This window comes from Calidris pugnax, unplaced genomic scaffold, assembly GCF_001431845.1.
Source record: "Calidris pugnax isolate Ruff unplaced genomic scaffold, ASM143184v1 scaffold70, whole genome shotgun sequence".
Classification (NCBI taxonomy): Eukaryota; Metazoa; Chordata; class Aves; order Charadriiformes; family Scolopacidae; genus Calidris; species Calidris pugnax.
Window position 1 is genome coordinate 12,494,830 of NW_015090862.1, and position 16,721 is coordinate 12,511,550.

The following is a 16,721-nucleotide window of genomic DNA, read 5'->3' on the forward strand; positions in this document are numbered from 1 at the left end:
ACCAGATCCTCCCTGGATGTCAGGTGTGCAGATGGCAACTTGGGCCACGGTCCAAGGAAATCAAGACCAAGCCCTTCAAGTGACATCTTTTCCCATTCAAATGCACTGGCTCACTATAAAACCCACTGAGAAATACGAAAGCTGTTGTTTCTGTCCACCTATGCTCCAAGCTTTCTGAGGCCAGTAGAGAGCAGGAGAAAGAAAAGACTGAGGGACCTGGAAAACCCTCCTTCCATTGACTTAGTAAGGCATCTCTAAATCACCACATAACTGCCTGCTCCAAGCAGGTATCAGCTAAACAGGCAGGTAAATCCCCAGCAGATGCTGAAGATCTTACAGATCCTCACAGATGGTTAAAGCTCAGCCAACAGATGGCAGCTGCTTGCCCCTGTTGGGGGATGGCCCATTACTCTGCTGGAGTGTGAGAATGATGCACAGGTTGCCCTGGGAATTTTCACTTGTGCAACATTTGACTTTTCACTTGTTTCATGAGCAGGATGAAACCTCATCTGTGCAAAGAAGCAGCCTTAGAAAAGAGAAAATGTCCCTCTCTGGCTATGGAACAAGATGCGAAGGTGACTGCAGAGAAGCAAGTCTCTGCAGAGCTTCTATGCTGGCAGAAGGTTCATGGACATCTTCTGACTTTCTTCCCTTTTGCTCTGACCCAGCTTAGCCCTTCAGAAGGCTGGCTTTCCAGAAATCCATAACGCTTTTGAAACTGTGTTTTAATACATAAACCATATGCACGGAGACCTAAGACTTCACTGACTTCAGTAGTTACTGCCCAGTTCTATACCTGTTAATACACTGCTACCCAAAATTGCGTTGGATGCAACATACTTCCCCTAGGAAATGTGACGTGAAAGCCCACCTAACAAGGCATTGGACAGGACTGGAAGAGACATTGTGGTGCTGGTCCCTCTCAGCTTCTCAATGGTAAAGGTCTTTCCTCCTGCTGTGTTCCATATGGACAGAAAACACCCTGACTTGGAAACAAACTTAGGAGATTCAAGGTAAGAGTCACAAGGCCATGTGCATGGCTATAGGGCCTCTGTAAGAACTGCACATTTGTATCACGCTAATGACATGCGGTGTGACCACACTTCTGGTTGGTATGAATCTTGTTTAATACTGTGTGTAGCCTCAACTTGCATTAATGTCCCTCCATGTAAATTAGGTATCTCTTATAAGATACAAAGGCTACAGCAACCTCTTGCTAAGGACGCCTTCTACTCATGTGCTACGTGCATCATGTATCATGCTGCACCACAATCTTTGGTGAGGCCATCCATGCTGGCAATACACACAACTGTTGGTACTAAACATCCTCCCAGCTTGGACACAAAAGAGATAGGTGAGCAATCACACCCTATCTGGCCTTTGCATTACCAAGTGTAGCACGTTGCTGGTGCTTAACAGCAGTAAAAACAACCTTCCAACCAACCTGGAGGAAGAGCTTCCAGCTTCATCAGAGTCTTAGTATCTGCCTCTTTCTGCTCCCCATTTTCTCTTTCCAAAGTTGGCACCTGAAAGTTTTCTCTGCATTAATTCCAGACATTGTGTAAACACTGTGCTTAGATTTACTTAAATGGGGCTGTTTCAGCCCTAGCTTTCCTCCCAAATAGATTTCCTGTCTCATAAATTCAAGACATGCACAATTTAGTTTTGCTAGGAAGGTGGAATCTCAACTCGATTCTCCCTTTGGGATGACCTGGAAGACAAAAGGGCAAATGGCATGGGAGAGGGCCTGGGACTTTCTGGTGACTGGCTGAAAAGTCAAGAGATATCCTGCCAGATGCTGTTCAGGAGGCAGTGCCAGTGGTCCAGGAGAGTGTTACTACTTGCCATGAATAAACTACAAGATTTGAAATCTACCAATCATCTCTTGGCATTTTTTTTTCTTCATAATCCCAGAAGATGGAGAACCATCTTTTCCTAACAAGGAGATCACTGACATTTCAGTTGAGAAGCAAGGGATCACTATTTTCCTCTGTTTCCAGATGCTCTAACTCTTTGTGACTCCATAGAAAGGCACATCAAATGTTCACACACGCTCCTTGAGCAGGCAAGTAGAGGGAGTCTCCTAGGAGCAAAGAGCTTCTCCTCTGAAGCCTCTAATCACTAGGACTTCGGATATTTTTTTTCTGGCAGCAACGTGAACCCCCCAACTGAAATGCAAATGCCTGCTGATGAAGGATCTCATGCACTCTGGTGGCTGGAGAAGGGTCTTTACCAAAATGTTGGAGTAGGTTTCCGTCAAAGCTGTCTGCTGTCTGGGACTGATATGAAGAACTTCAGTTCTGGAGGTGCTGACTTTACCTTCCAGTTTATGGAGAGGACACACAGTATAAACAGAGACCACAGACTTCACATTCAGACTATAATGAGGGTTTTGCTGCCTTGGCTGTGTTGAAGAAGACTTTCCTACTTCTCAGTTTCCTCTGCCAGCAAACCTCTGACAACTAGACTGAGCACAAAACAGCCATGCCAGCTTGTACTAGGAGACTGAATAGTCCAGGAAGGATTAAGAAAGAGAAGCAGCTTTTCACTCCCATTTTTGGTTCTAGGGAAGCTTAACCAATGGCTGGGCATTGCACCCCCTGAAACGGCCTCACGCATGACAGCAGGAGAATGGTTGGCTGTCTCCTCTCATTTCCTCCTGGACCAGCTCTCCCAGCCCACATTGTCCCCCTCTTGACAGTTTTAGCGCTGGTGGAAGATTATGTGGACCATGGACAATGTGCTACTCTTCTCCTCCCTTCCTAGGAGGCAGATGCTGAGCCGGGGCAGTGCCAGTGGCTGTTGTCTGGTGGTACAAATTGGGGGCTTTCTTTAAGTGTGAGAAGGGTTTAAGGCCCTGTTAAAATCTCACCAGGCTATCTCTTCTTTCAGTTTTTTTCTTTATATTCATCCCCAGTCACTCCCCCAGCCAGTGCCATCTCACGGCACCTGGTAGCCCTGCGTCCCTGTAAAATTCCTCCCTTTTTTTGTGCGTTCACGTACCAGGAGACTGTTCTGGCAAGTACTGCCCTCCTCCCTCTTAGCCAAGACACACAGTATGTATTTAACTTAATTTAACTGGCTCAGTCAATAAGTTCCCTGTTTAGTTTAACATTGCTCCATTCCTTTTTGGGAATGGAGGTACCTCAAAGCTCAGCCAACTGCCCTGTCCTGCACCAGTCATTCCCTGGGGATTTCACTATGTTGGGAACACTGAGGGACGCTCAGCTCTCCTTGTTAGGGGGAGTCCCATTGGCCATGGACACTCATCCACTGCTTCTATTCACCTGTCAAGACACTTCATCCGAACAGTAATTCCTGACTTTGGTTCAGCCTGTTCCTTTCTTCTTGGGAAGAAACCAACAGGGACTCCAGGCAGAAAATAAATCTTCCTCTTGTTTTTTTTCTACTATAGTGATGCTTTTGAGCCAAGCCAAATTGCACAGTGGAAAACAAAACATGACAAGAAAGATAACAACAGAATGGTTCCCAGCCAAACAAGCTTGTTTTGGGTTTGCCCCAGAGAAAGACCATCCATCAGAGATCTCAAAGGCTCTTAAGTCCTCCTTTATGAGGCTGGCAGGGAGCTGTAAGGGAAGGAGCAAGGTGACAGAAAAGATGCCCAGAAATTGTCCTCTGCTAGCCACCAACCCCTCCACGAAGGTGGATGTCAGTCTCTGGGTGATGTATTCGTTCACCCAGCAGAAAAGATAATGAGACACCTCGGCTTAGGAGAGGGAATAATTGCCAGAAGTCTTTCAGTTCCCTGGCTGAGATTCCCATTTTGGGTCAGTCCAGAGCTTCCCCAAGAAAACCCTTCAAACAAACACTTTCTGAAACAAGCAACCAATGTAAAGGTAAAGGATAAATTTTTAATCATATGAGACCCCTTGTTCAATCCAAAACTCAATCACAACCTTTTGCTTTTTTCCAAAGGAGGTCTCAGTGTCTTCACAAAACTCTGCTCACACTGACAGGTCTGTTCCCTTCAAACACATGGTGAAACTGGCCCGAAGAATAGAAACAACGCACTTTAGAACCAGCCAAACTCTTTGACCTGAATGTATGTTGTAGGTATAAAGAGCTTTTTCTCTACATATACATGAATTTATAAATGGGCTTAGGTACGCTATTACTTAGGAAGCAACTGTGGTGACGTGACAATGAAAGAGAGAGCAAGACGGAGACAATTAGCCTCTCCAAAATTAGTTTCAGTCTAGGGTCAATGAAAGCACATCAATAATCCTTTCATTGCAGCTCAGGTCTCAGGGCTCCACTGAATTACCCCAGCACAGGCAGACAACAGTCCCTGCCTTAAAGATCTTATACTCTAGAAAGCATGCTGCTGACCAAGCCTAGAGAGCACAAACGTGAATTTCATGAGACCACGGGAATCTTGAATAAAAGCAAGGCTCTTACATGAAATATAAAATTATTCTATGAGGTATAGACTGAGAAGGGAAAGAAATTTAACCTTAACATAAGCCACAGACATTTGGAGAGCTGATGCTAAGCCCAAATCTCAGTTTGCTAAGCAAAGTCCATATGTCATACCTTCAAAAAGAGAAACAGAGGTATGGAGGAAACCAAAACAGCAATTAGATGGGAATACAAAGTTTTCTGAGAGGCAAACAAATTCCTATGTATGAGATGTGGTTGAGGGAGAGCAAAACACTGCCCAGCATTTGCTGAAGCATTCTGTAAGGACAACAGAAAACGTTGTTTTTCCAGAGGTACATGGAACAGTTTTTGCCCAGCATTTGCTGAAGCATTCTGTAACGACAACAGAAAATGTTGTTTTTCCAGAGGTACATGGAACAGTTTAAAACCAACAGTGCCCACATTTTGGGGAACAGAAAGACACCAACACAGATCCCCTTGTAGGCAAAATAACTGCCTAGCAAAGTGTTTCAAACCAGCAAATATGGTCCAGCATTTATGGAGAAGATGTGGGCTTCTAGCATGCTACACTGGTATTTTAACTCAGACACAAAACACAAGCAGGAGAAAGTGTACAAAAGTAAAATTTGTTTTATACCAGTCCAGCATTTATGGAGGAGATGTGGGCTTTAAAATGGATCCTGGAGCATGCTACACTGGTATTTTAACTCAGACACAAAACACAAGCAGGAGAAAGTGTACAAAAGTAAAATTTGTTTTATACTATTGGCATAAAAGAGCAGTCCAAAGGCAAGTAATAATTACGATCTATTTTAACCAAACTATCTTGTAATTCTTCCAATTAGATGGGCAGGTAAATTATATCTGGTGGCAGATCCAGTTACCACTGGAATCAGTAGAAAAGGTGCCATTTACCTCCGAGGTGAGGAACACCAAGCCCAAGTTCTGGTATTAAAACCGAGTCTAGACAAGTGACTGCTTGCAAGTCCTGAACAGACAGCAGGGAGAGCTCTCAAGAGGAAGTCTAAATTCCTGTAAATTTGTACAGACCACTCTGCTCTCAGGCAGAAGAATAATCAATTCCATAAGACAATATAATAAGGAAGATCCTGTTTGGCTTCAACACACAGTACAAGCACTGGATCTAATCACACGTAACATTCAGGCAATGTCATGGAGCAGTCTGCAGATCGTGGTAATTCCATAGCTGCCACTGAAACGCCATCACAGCATTAGTGCCCATTGATCCACCCCACTTCAATAAACCACACAACGGGTGTGGTGTTCAGGAAAACAAGTTGAAAGCTAAATGTTCAAAACAAAAGCATTCTCTAATATTTTGGATGGTCGTTCTTGCAAACATGGTTGAATTAGTTAAGTTAGTGATTTTTAATGGAAGTCTACTGGGAAGGTGAGGTATACTGGGAACGAGCTGACACTCCTTCTTGCCCTCAAAGATTGGTCCATTCAGACCCCAGTCTGGTCCAGCCAGTGTCTGGGGACTCTTGAGCTCCCTCTGCAGCACTGAGGATGTTCAAAAACCTTGTTGGACATCCTCTCCCCTTAGGCTGTGCAATCTGTGCTTGCTCTCTGAAAGACTCAACGCAAGCCCCTTCCTGCCATAAGGACATTGCAAAAGAGAGTGACAAGTATAAGAAGTATTTTGGAAAGCAAAAGAAACAAGCCCCACTGGTAATTAACAAAATTAGCAGGCTTCTATAAATGAGCTTTCAAAGATTTTGGATACAAGTTTTGATATAACAGCAAAAGATACAGTGCACTCTCATGAGGTCTTGTGAGAATTCTGGGAATGTCAAAACTGTTTAGTAAAACTCTGATAGCCTGCCAAAATGCCCACCGTATTTCAGATTTTAAAGATGCAAATGAATGAGAGAGGCATCTAATGGAATTTACAGAAGTGCTCTGCATGTCTTTGGGCACTCTGCTGCTTCTGCAAAACGTGGCCTTCAGTCCCTAAAGCAACTTCTGGAAAAGAACATAATTTTATAAGTGAGATAAATGCAATCAGCTATCTGAGTGTCTAATGACCCTGATATCCAATCACTTTCTAAATATTGTTGTTTAATCACACCACCAGCACAGATGAGAGAGACATCTCTAACGGATGAGGTACTGAAGATCTACAAAAAACCCAGCCAGCTACATTTGCAGTCACAGAACAGAGAGAAATCCAGTTAGAGAGCGGAAGAAATTTTAAATAAACTGTGCCAGGACTGGGGAGAACGTGCCGACCAACATATTTGAGTGTCTTTACTTTCACCAATACTCATAATGGAGGCATGAGTAAAGCTTCAACATTATTCTGAGATTGCAGTATAAGAGATGTTTCCATTTTAAGCATGAGAAAACCCAACCTTCTTGTCTTTGATGCTAGACTGATCCTGAAGCTGCCAAAGCATCCTCTCTCCAACAACAGCTGAGCTGCCACAGAGGGTACAGGGGGACCAGGGGGCTTAGCAGCTAGGAAAGAAAGGGCTGAGCTTAATAGTAGGAAAATACACAGGTTTATGTCAGTTTGATGTACTTCTTCAAAGAAGGAGGCCAGTTTTAAACAAACGACAGTGGCAATTGTATGAAACCGGCCAAATCCAGAGCAGAAGTGAAGTGGCCTGTTGAGATTGAAAAGGTGGAAAAGGGGCTTGTGTTAGCCAAAGAATATTTATTTTCCAGCATTCTCAGCTGCTGTTGGAGGTGTCACCTCTGCCTACAAACCTCTCGACTTAAGGAGAACAACTGGTGGGGTTAGCAGAAGGAAGGACAGGTTATTACCTCCTTGAAATGAGGTCTCTAGAGAAAAATACCTGGTTTTCCTAATGTAGAACGTAGATGACGACTGAGGGGCACTTGCCCTGATTTCTTCCAGGGGAATGTCACTGGGTATTGCGGACAAGACTGAGCTGGCTGCCAGCCGGCCAAGCACCACGCCATGACAGCGTGGTGTCCAGCAGAGGACAACTAACTCGAGAACTTATTTCACTTCTCAGGAAGGTTTGTAGCCCACACTGAACTCAATCCTGTCTTGGTCTTGGTCAGAGTGGTGACAGTGTCTGGGTTAGCTAATTCAAAGTCACTTTGGGTATATTAGTGAGAGCTGGAAGCACAGCTCTGAAGATGAGCTGAAATGAAGATCTCATTTGCCCCCCAGCCTGTGAGATCTTCATGCCCGTAACCCACAGGCCTGCCTGGCTACAACAAGAGAATGACCCAAACCAGCATCCACATACTTCAGAGAGGTATAGAGGAAGGAACACATGCCTATCATTGTACCAATATGGGAATAATTACACAGATGAAATGGGTAAAACACTGCACAGGGCTGTACTCTCAGGGGCAAGCTGGGGACGGCCTGGAGCATTAGAAAACCCTGGGCAGATTTCGAGCCGAACAATAACAGTGAAGAAGATTCTTCTGTCCTCTGCTAAACATGACTCCTTAGGTTTTTCTCAGCATTATCGGTGGTGCTAAATCATTTCACACCATCATGTAACAGCCAGGAAACCACACAATGAGACTGGAAGGTGATCTCTGCTCTTAGCATCAATGGGTTTTGTTGGTTTTTTTTTTTTTAAAGAGGCAAATTGCAGGGAATCTGGGAGCTGTGAAGGCACAGGGATTTTAGTCTGTCTCTGGAAAAATTGCTTGTGGTCTTGAAGGACACTAGGAAGGGTCACAATCCCGTGGGCTAGCTGGCCAAACAAGGGGGTGACCCCCTTTCCCTGCTGACACACAGTGATAGATGCAGGATAGCTCCAGCTCTGGGGCTGCTGGGCACCTTGGTCTTTAAGAGAAGACCCAGGTAAGAGTGACGAAGGGCTGAGCTGGGATCCCAGTGTCCCCCACTGCTCTGTCATCACTGCCGATGCAGTAGGCAGTATTAGCAGACTAAGTGCCCTGCACTCTGAATGGTATCACTTACATATCAATTACTAAAAGGCAGCAGGGTATTATTTATACAATAAGTGCTATATAAAACAGCAGGGTAATATTTAGAGGGCAAATACTACGGAGAGGAAGGCTGCAATTTGTTTTGCAGCAGCAGGATGTTCTGTGCACTCCAAAGTACTGAGCAGGATTAGGGTGACACTTACATGCCAACTGCTGTATGAGGACAGGGTATTATTTAAGCCCCAGATACAATGGTAGGGAAAGAGTATTATTTACTAACCAGACTGAATGCAATAGCAGCAGTGGCAGTAACTGTACAGTGTAATTTACATCAGAGGAAAAGACATCATTTGCAGACCGGTTATTACAGAACGGGAGGGTATTCGTTATGGTAGAGCACTGAAGTATTACTTTGAAGCCGAGCGCTATAGAAGTACAGGGTATTATTTATACACCAAACACCATAGAAACTATTTTTCTGGGGTAAGTAATAGTGACAGTTAATCATTTATATTAAAGCCATCCTGTAATTTCCATTATGTGAACTACGTGATTATTTCAACCTTGAAACTGTGGTAAAGATGATGTAATGTTAATTACACTTAGAACCTACGGCTGCTGTACCACAGTGCTGCTAAGCTGGAGTAATCTTCTGAAGTCAATAGCTTTGTGCCAGCTAAACTCCTGAATCTGCCCCTGCCCTGTGCAAAGCCTGCAGTGCCCATGGATTTCCAGGGATGTGGTGGGGTATTTATCCCTGGAACCTGTGCAGGGTCCCAGCAGGAGCAGCAGGTTCTGCTGTGGATTACAGGTTATTCAGTCACCAGCACAGCGGCTGCTCTCCCAGTGGAGGTGTGAATGACGGATGGGAGCTCCAGCTGGAAGGGATCAGCACCATCATTTTCACCTGTTTATCAGCTGCTGGCCTCTGCATTTTCTTTACACACCTTTTTCCTCTAGTCTGTGGTCTAACCTCAGTCAGGAGATGTTCCTTGGTTATTTCTTGTTAGTTTCCCCTATGGATTTTTTTTTCCTGTCAAATTATTCCTATTTAAATTTCTCGCCCATTAAGTCAAATCTTTATCTCCTGCAGCCATGACAAGAGATTCCTTCTGTCCTTCAGTGGTTTTCTGCACTACTGCTAATAAAGTGTCCAAGTCCTTCACCCAGTGCTAACCAAGGGCATTGTAGAAGCCAAAGGCACATGGAAATTGCCAGACCAGATGAAAACAATGGTGTGTCCAGGCCAGTATCCTGTCTTGGACAAGACCTATATCACCAGATTCAGAGTAAAGTTCCCATCATCAAAAGATAGGGAATAAATTGCTGAGGAGGAAGTTTCTTTTTAACACTAGGCATTTAGTGGTCGCCTTATGCCTTCAAGCATGAGTATTTACATTCCATATTCTCCCACTAATGTAAGCTAGGTTTGTTGGGCATGGCTTAATAGACAATTTTGCTCCTCTCAGGCTTAACCCGTGAGCATTACCCTGCCAGAAGAAATTTCCTGTCCTGATCACTTTGTCTCTACGATACGACATGGTTGGTCTTACAAATACCCTTGTGCCTCGCGTTGCCTGATGTAGCCTCTGCTGAAGTCAGTGCCTTCCATGGCTGGGCACAGAGCCCCACTAGGTTCAGCTCCTTCCACCCCTCTGCAGCATCAAGCTGCATCAGAAGATCCCTGGCTCCCATGTGGTTCCCTGGTACCATGGTGGCAACCAGGACTATCGCCATGTTCAGGGTTCACGTGGTGCCTCGTTAACTGTAGTAACAAGCACAGCTGTCGGGTCGCACAGCTCTGGCCTGCCTTTCCCGGACACGCCATCATCCAAGTTCTTTACAGCAATCACTGCTCCTTTCCATCATAAGCCTGCACTCTTTCAGGACGCGCTGACAACCCGGGGGGAACTGGGCAGCAAGGCAGGACTCCTCACCAGACTTAATGTTGGGTCTCTCCCAAAGTTCTCCCTACTTCACTGACCCAGGTGTCCTCTGCCTTGCACTGGGATTTGGAGAAAAGCCATGAATTGCCATGCCTTGGCTGACACAAAGAACAACTACAAAGCTGAAAACCCCAGACCACTACGGTTGCCAGAGGTACCCCATTTCCCTGCTTTCCTCGCTTTTTCCCTTCTCCCTTTCTCTGGCCTCTGCTCTGTTTTCCCTTTCCAGCTCCCAAGTCCAGCAAGGTTCCCTCCTCAGCCAGCCTTAGGGAAAGGCAGCGCCACGGAAACCTTCAGGCAAAGCCTGCTCCCAGGCTGCTTCCATACAGCTCAGACAGCTGGAACAGAGACCTGGTAGCTTCTGGACTTTGCTGCATGGCCAACGTCACATCATCTCCCTCATCCTCACTTGGTCACAGAAGCAGTGACACAGCTCCAGCCGCCTCCATCAATGGGCTGAAGCCATCGGGAGCATTAAATCAGATTTGCACAGCGGTTGGGCTTGTAAAGCAGGGGAAGGAAATCAGAGCGATGGGGTCGTAGGGCTGCTACTTAACACCTCGGGGCATTTCAACAGCTAAAGCACATGGAAGCTCATTCGACCCAAGTCAAGTGATTCTGGCATTTCTCATCATTCCCCCCAACCCTTCTGCTCTCTGGTCTGTACAGAGCAACCACCAGGGAGGGGCAATATCATGCGAGGGAGAAATGGAAATTTTTATTAAAAAAGGAAAGCCCAACGCAAAGCACACGGAGGGAAAAAAAAAAAAAAATCTCGGTGTGAAGTGTCTCAAAAAAGGCTGCGCGGGTAGCACGACAAAAAACCCCCGCCTATTCATCAGGCCAACAAAAAGCTTCTTTAGATTTATACTGTGAGTCCATTGAGAGGGAGGGGAGGCAGCGCTCACACACCCACCCTTGTGCACACAGGCAGAGCCCGCAGACCTGCTCCCAGCACACAGGCTGAGCTGTTCTGCCCTCTCACAAGGAAGCACTGAGTTTTTAAAAGTAAACTGTAAGGTTTCCGTTGTTGCACTGGGCTCAAGTATTTTTTTTTTTTTAATTTTTTTTTTTTTTTTAAAATATATAACAGCTCTCTCTCTTTGCCCTCTCTCTCTCTCTCACTCTTTAAACAGCCCCGGCTGCTCTGGGCTGCTCGGCAGCCGTCGCGCGCTGGCTCCGTATGTGGTCCAGACCCGCAATGAACACGGCTTTTGTTGCTGCTGCTGGGAAGCTGCCTGAGAGCAGCACACACAGCCCGGCTTGTTTCACACGTGGAGGCTGCAGCGGGTTCGGGGGTGGGAGGGAGGGGGCAAGAAAAGGAGGAGGAGGAGGTGGAAGAAGAGGAGGAGGAGGAAGAAGAGAGCAGCTCAGGGAAGGTTGTCTTGTGGTAGAGCAACCGTCCCACCACTGGTGAGGGAAAGGGGGAAGCGAGGAGATGGAAGAGGGTGGCGGTGGAAAAGATGTCTCAGGCAGCTAAGAAAGGTCCTGTTGATTTTTAGATGGGGACCAGTTGGCCCTCCACCAGCCCACCTTCCCGCCGGGTGTAAGTCAGCATGGGAAGGCAATGAAGTCACTGGATCTGTGCAACTTATGTTTGCAGAGGATCTGCCCCGGAGAGAGGAGAGGAGAGAAAAGACCAACAGTGGAGTGGACATTGGAGTTCTCAGGGTTTCTGATCATTATACGCATCCCCTGGTGGTACTAGAGCACTGAACAACAATTTGGTCTCTTCATTTACACATTCATTCATTCATTTCTGTCTTTTAAGTGATACCATCCATTCTCTTCTCCCCTAAACCCCTCAATGTTCCTCACAAATTAGGCATTATTTTGCAGTGAAGAGCTGCTGTTTGCTCTGACAATGCTATTTCTGCTGAACCTCTTTTCCTTAGTAAGTTTTTCCCTCTGTCTCTTTCCCTCCCCTCAGTTTCCTATCATCGCATCTGCTCTCTTGGCCCATCCATCCTCCAGCCCTCGTGCTGCTGTCAAACCCTGCTACTGTACACGGAGGCGATTATAAGAAACATTAAACAGCAGTTCAAGTGGAACAGATGGAGTTTTCCCCCAACGACCGTTCAGGCTGCTGAGAGTGTTCAACCCGGTGATGGTGGGAGGGGATGCCTCCCTTTTCACACTCTGACAGCAACTCGAAACATCTCAGAAAGGGGCAACGTCTCCCCTTTGACCTGCCAGGCAGATACAGTCTCTTGAAGCCAGCAGGAAAATATAACATCAAACAACCAAACCAAAGAAACAAATAGCTCAGCTTCCAAAAGGTTGCCCTCCTTCGCAGGATCTGAAAACCCACCAAACTCTGTCCCCAAACCACCGGCCCCTCTGCCCAGCCAACATCCTTTACTGGGGAACTTATAGATGAAAACCAAAGTAGTAAGGAATGCTAAAAAATTCCACTCTCCCAACTATTTTGTTGTGGGAAGTTCCCCCCTTTCCACATCTGGCAAAGTTATTTTAGAAAGCTAGGAAAGCTTTTCAAACTGAAGTTTTTTGGCTAAGCAACTCAAAATGGAAAGGTTAAAATGCATGCTTTCTGCCACACGCACAGGGTTACTTAGCACAAAGTTTAAATGAAGAGTCTTAAAAAGTAGTAAATGAATGAAAAGAAGACATTTGTGATAGATCGATTCTGAAAAAATAAAACCTTTTTTTGCTCTGTCCACTTCTGCAGAAGAGCTCAGCTCCCTGCAAACTATTGCTAAAAATATGCTTGGTCTGTGAATGGATTCGGAAAGAGGGCAGGTACTGAGTGACGCCTGGAGCAGCTAACTGGAAATAACCCAGGAGACGCTGCCAGCCGCTGGTCCCGGCCGTCCTCACGCAAGGGGACCACGCTGTCAAACCCTCCAGCATTCAAGCTCTTTTCATTCTCTTTCTGAACTTGCCAGCCCCTGTGGAGCTTAACACCCCTCTGGCTCAGAGATCACCCTCTGCCTTCCCTGTAGCAAAGCAACGACACTGATCAAAGCAATAACCATGAGAAACCCCGCAGCCATTTAGGACACTTGTAAAAAACCCCATCACGACAGCAGCCTCCTCCCCCAGCGCTCAGAAGCAGGACCAGACGCATCACCAGGGCTCGAGCGGTAGCTGAAATCCATCACAAAGAAACACCGGTGGGTTGGAGGGTCTTTTGGGGAGGGAGAAGGGGGATATAACCCTGTCTCTGCTCTCCCGCCTCCTGGTTTTGGCTATAGGGTCTCAAACTTGACACACAGGTGTTGCCTCTGGCTATAGGTTTGCTCCCCATAGCGGGTGGGTTGCTGGTGAGGACCATCTTGCCCAGAGGCACCGCAGGCACAGGCTCCCCACGCACAGCAGAAGGGAAAGTCTGTGGAGGGGCTTGGGCTCAATCAGTTTACAACTTTTCTCACATTTCTCTGCTGGCTGCTCACCAGGGAAACAACCAATCCACTGATTGAGAGCCCGCATCTCTAGAGCGCTGAGGAAAGAAATAGGAAAGTTAAGGAAAAGATACCAAAGAGAGAGGAGGGAGGAAAGCGCAATACCTTACCTTTAACAGTTCAGTGCAGTGCTTCCAGAATCTAAGTCCCATACACCTGGCAGAGAAATGAGGTGTTTTTCGGCGTTCAAGAAGGAAAGAGCTTGCCACTTCTTCCTATTACTGTATGTCTTCTTCACAGTCTCCAGATGAGTTTTTCTGCCTTTTTTTTTTCTTTTCCCTGGTTCCCCAGAAGAAATCAAAATTCCCTGTGTGGTATTTCAGGTCCTTTCAGGCAGTGGCAGCAGCAGCAGGCTTGAAGAGTAAGTACTGTGTGTGAATGGCAAAAAAGAGAGAGAGAGGGTTTCAGACCACATTAGCTGCCACTGGCTGCAAGAGAGACCATCAAACTCCTGTCAGCCTCCTTAGATACCTCTTGAAGAGCTGGCAAACTAAGTGCATTGGATCCTCCTCTGGATTTTAGAGTAAAGGTAGGCAGGCATCCAGGGGGCAGGGGGAAATAGGAGGGCTTACGGACAGAAAAGGAAGCCCAGCCTCTTGGAAAGAAGGAAAAAAAAAAAAAACCACCAAGAAAAGAAAAGAAAGGGGAAAAAAAAAAGCATGACCAAAAAAAATACTGTAAATGGAGAAAGCTGAATGGGGAGTGGGGGATTAAATTTAGCCCTCTGGTTTGGAAGCAAACTGGCTGGAGCACCACAAGTGGTTGAGAGACAAGAAATAGTTTATGTAATAAAAAGAGAAAAGAAAGGGGAAAAAAAAAAGCATGACCAAAAAAAATACTGTAAATGGAGAAAGCTGAATGGGGAGTGGGGGATTAAATTTAGCCCTCTGGTTTGGAAGCAAACTGGCTGGAGCACCACAAGTGGTTGAGAGACAAGAAATAGTTTATGTAATAAAAAGAGAACGTGGTTTATGCAAACTAAAATAAGATGAAGCTAATTAAGGAACCTGAGCAAAGCCTGTGTGTCTGCAATGCAGTCAATATCACTGCAGTCTGAGTAGAAATGAGCAGATTTACTGGGAAGCTCAGAGAGAGCAGCAAACAGGAAAGTTTAGGAACTCACTTGCATGGCTCTGCCAGAGAGGAGCAGAGGAGCTCAGTGTGGAGGGAAGGAGGGGATGCTCAGGGCTAGGAAATGGAAATCACCTGGAGCATCAGTAACTGATAAGTGATATAAAGGCAGAGAAAAGAGGCTGTTGGGAGTGGGCTTGTCTAAGAGCTGTTTGGGGTGAACTGGGGAGAAATATAGAGCTTGTAAGCACCTAGGGATGGTAGAGACTGGAGCAACCACCCCAAAACATTGATGGGGTGGTTGAAACATTGAGGAGGATCCCATAACTGGATCTCATAACTAAATCCTTGGCAGTTCTGGGGTTGTCAGAAAGTGCTGAAGAGGTTGTAGCACGTTTTGATTATTTTTATTTTTTTCTGGAAGGGATGCTGGTAACTTTGAGTGGGAGAAAAAGCTGCGCTTGGGGAGGAGGGAACGGGTTTGTTGCTGCAGGCCCACACCTTGGCTTGTGAAGAGGCCAGATGGCAGCTGGGAGGAGGTGGGAAACTGCTGAGATTTTCACAGTTGAGAAAAGCTCTTCTGGTTGAAAAACCTGTTGTACCTCAGCAGAGAAACCCGAGGGTGGACAGAGATCTTGGGTTTGAAGTTCCTCAGGCTTGCAAGAAGGTCCCAGCTTGGGCTGTCCCTGTTCATCAGCATTTCAGCTGCTAAGAGATCTCCAAGAGATCAAGGTGGGGTGATTCTGAGTACAGAAATGCACCTGTGTGATGCTGTCTGGGTAGTAACTACTCCTTGCAGCTCCTTTGTGACAGTACCTCCACCATAGGAAAGCCCATATCTCCAGCCCAAGGGAAAGTCTTTGTGCAGGCTGTGACAGGGACTACCAGAGAGAAGAGCAGGAGACAGAGGTCAATAATTATGTAGGTCAAATTATATCAAGTCTTAACAACCTACTTTCTGCACTGCTCTTCCTGTGGGACAGAGGGAAAAGTTTTTAAAGCCTATATAAAAGGTGAGAAAACCACTGAGTTTAAGGAAAAAGCTATTTCCCCTAACATGGAAGAGAGCATCTTCAACCTAAAGTAAAGATAAAATTTGAGGGTTCTCCTCATGGTCTCCTTGTACCCAAGCCACACACCAGCCCTCAGCCTCTCTCCCTCCAGCTCTCTTTTAATGTGATCTCTGATAGCTGCACTTCCCTCTCTCTTACCAACACCATCCCATGCTTTCTGGGTTATGATAAAGTAGTTTTGCCTCCCTCCGTGAATTATTTTAATCCCATGCCTCATTTCAAAGCTTGCTTCTTTGACTGTCTCGCCTCTAAACCTGAGGCTCATAACCCTTTTGTAGTATTTGTGCCCTCTGGTGAGAGCTTTGCATCCATCATACTGACAGGTAATGCTCTGCTCCCAGATCACAGAGCATGGAGGCACACTTCCCACAAGTCTCTTATTCCATCTTAAAGATTCACGACTAGATTTTGGTTGTGAATCTCCCCCTTGGATCATTGCCCTTTTTTTTCAGTGGTGAAGTGCTAGGTGTTAACTTGAAAACTTTCTGGGAACCCTAATGCTAAAAGTCCAAAGGGCAGTGAGGGAAAACTTCACAGCCATTAGAAAGGACAGTACATTTACAGCCTCATCTGAAACTCTTGGACTTATTTCCTTGACCTCACATGCCTTTTGGTGTATGAGAGTGCTGCCTGTCCGCATAAAATTTAGTCCTCTGTCTATGGAGTTCAAGTGGGGACCTTCCCACCAACTCAAAGGGCAATGGATCCATCCTGGGGGCTGCCACCACCCCCATCTGCTGGGTAGGTTGGGAAAGATGGAGCCACACAGGCTGGAGCATCTCCTGTCTCCCCTCCTCGCTGGCCAGGCTGTCTCTGCACTGGGCAGCATGGTGTAGCTCTAGCAATCAGAGGGAAGAGGCAAAACACACTTCAGATGGTGCACGACAGCTCACGCTTTAGGC

The 16,721-nt window shown here is 46.1% G+C and overlaps 1 protein-coding gene across 1 annotated transcript in view; it reads right to left on the reverse strand.

The window, feature by feature from the left end:
• ACAN (aggrecan) overlaps positions 1-14,081 on the reverse strand; it is a 51,232-nt gene extending 37,151 nt beyond the window's left edge. The window contains exon 1 of the mRNA XM_014944258.1: positions 13,786-14,081. The gene's annotated coding sequence lies outside the window, so the exon portion shown is untranslated. The remainder of the gene's footprint in view (positions 1-13,785) is intronic.
• Between the last annotated feature and the right edge of the window lie 2,640 nt (positions 14,082-16,721).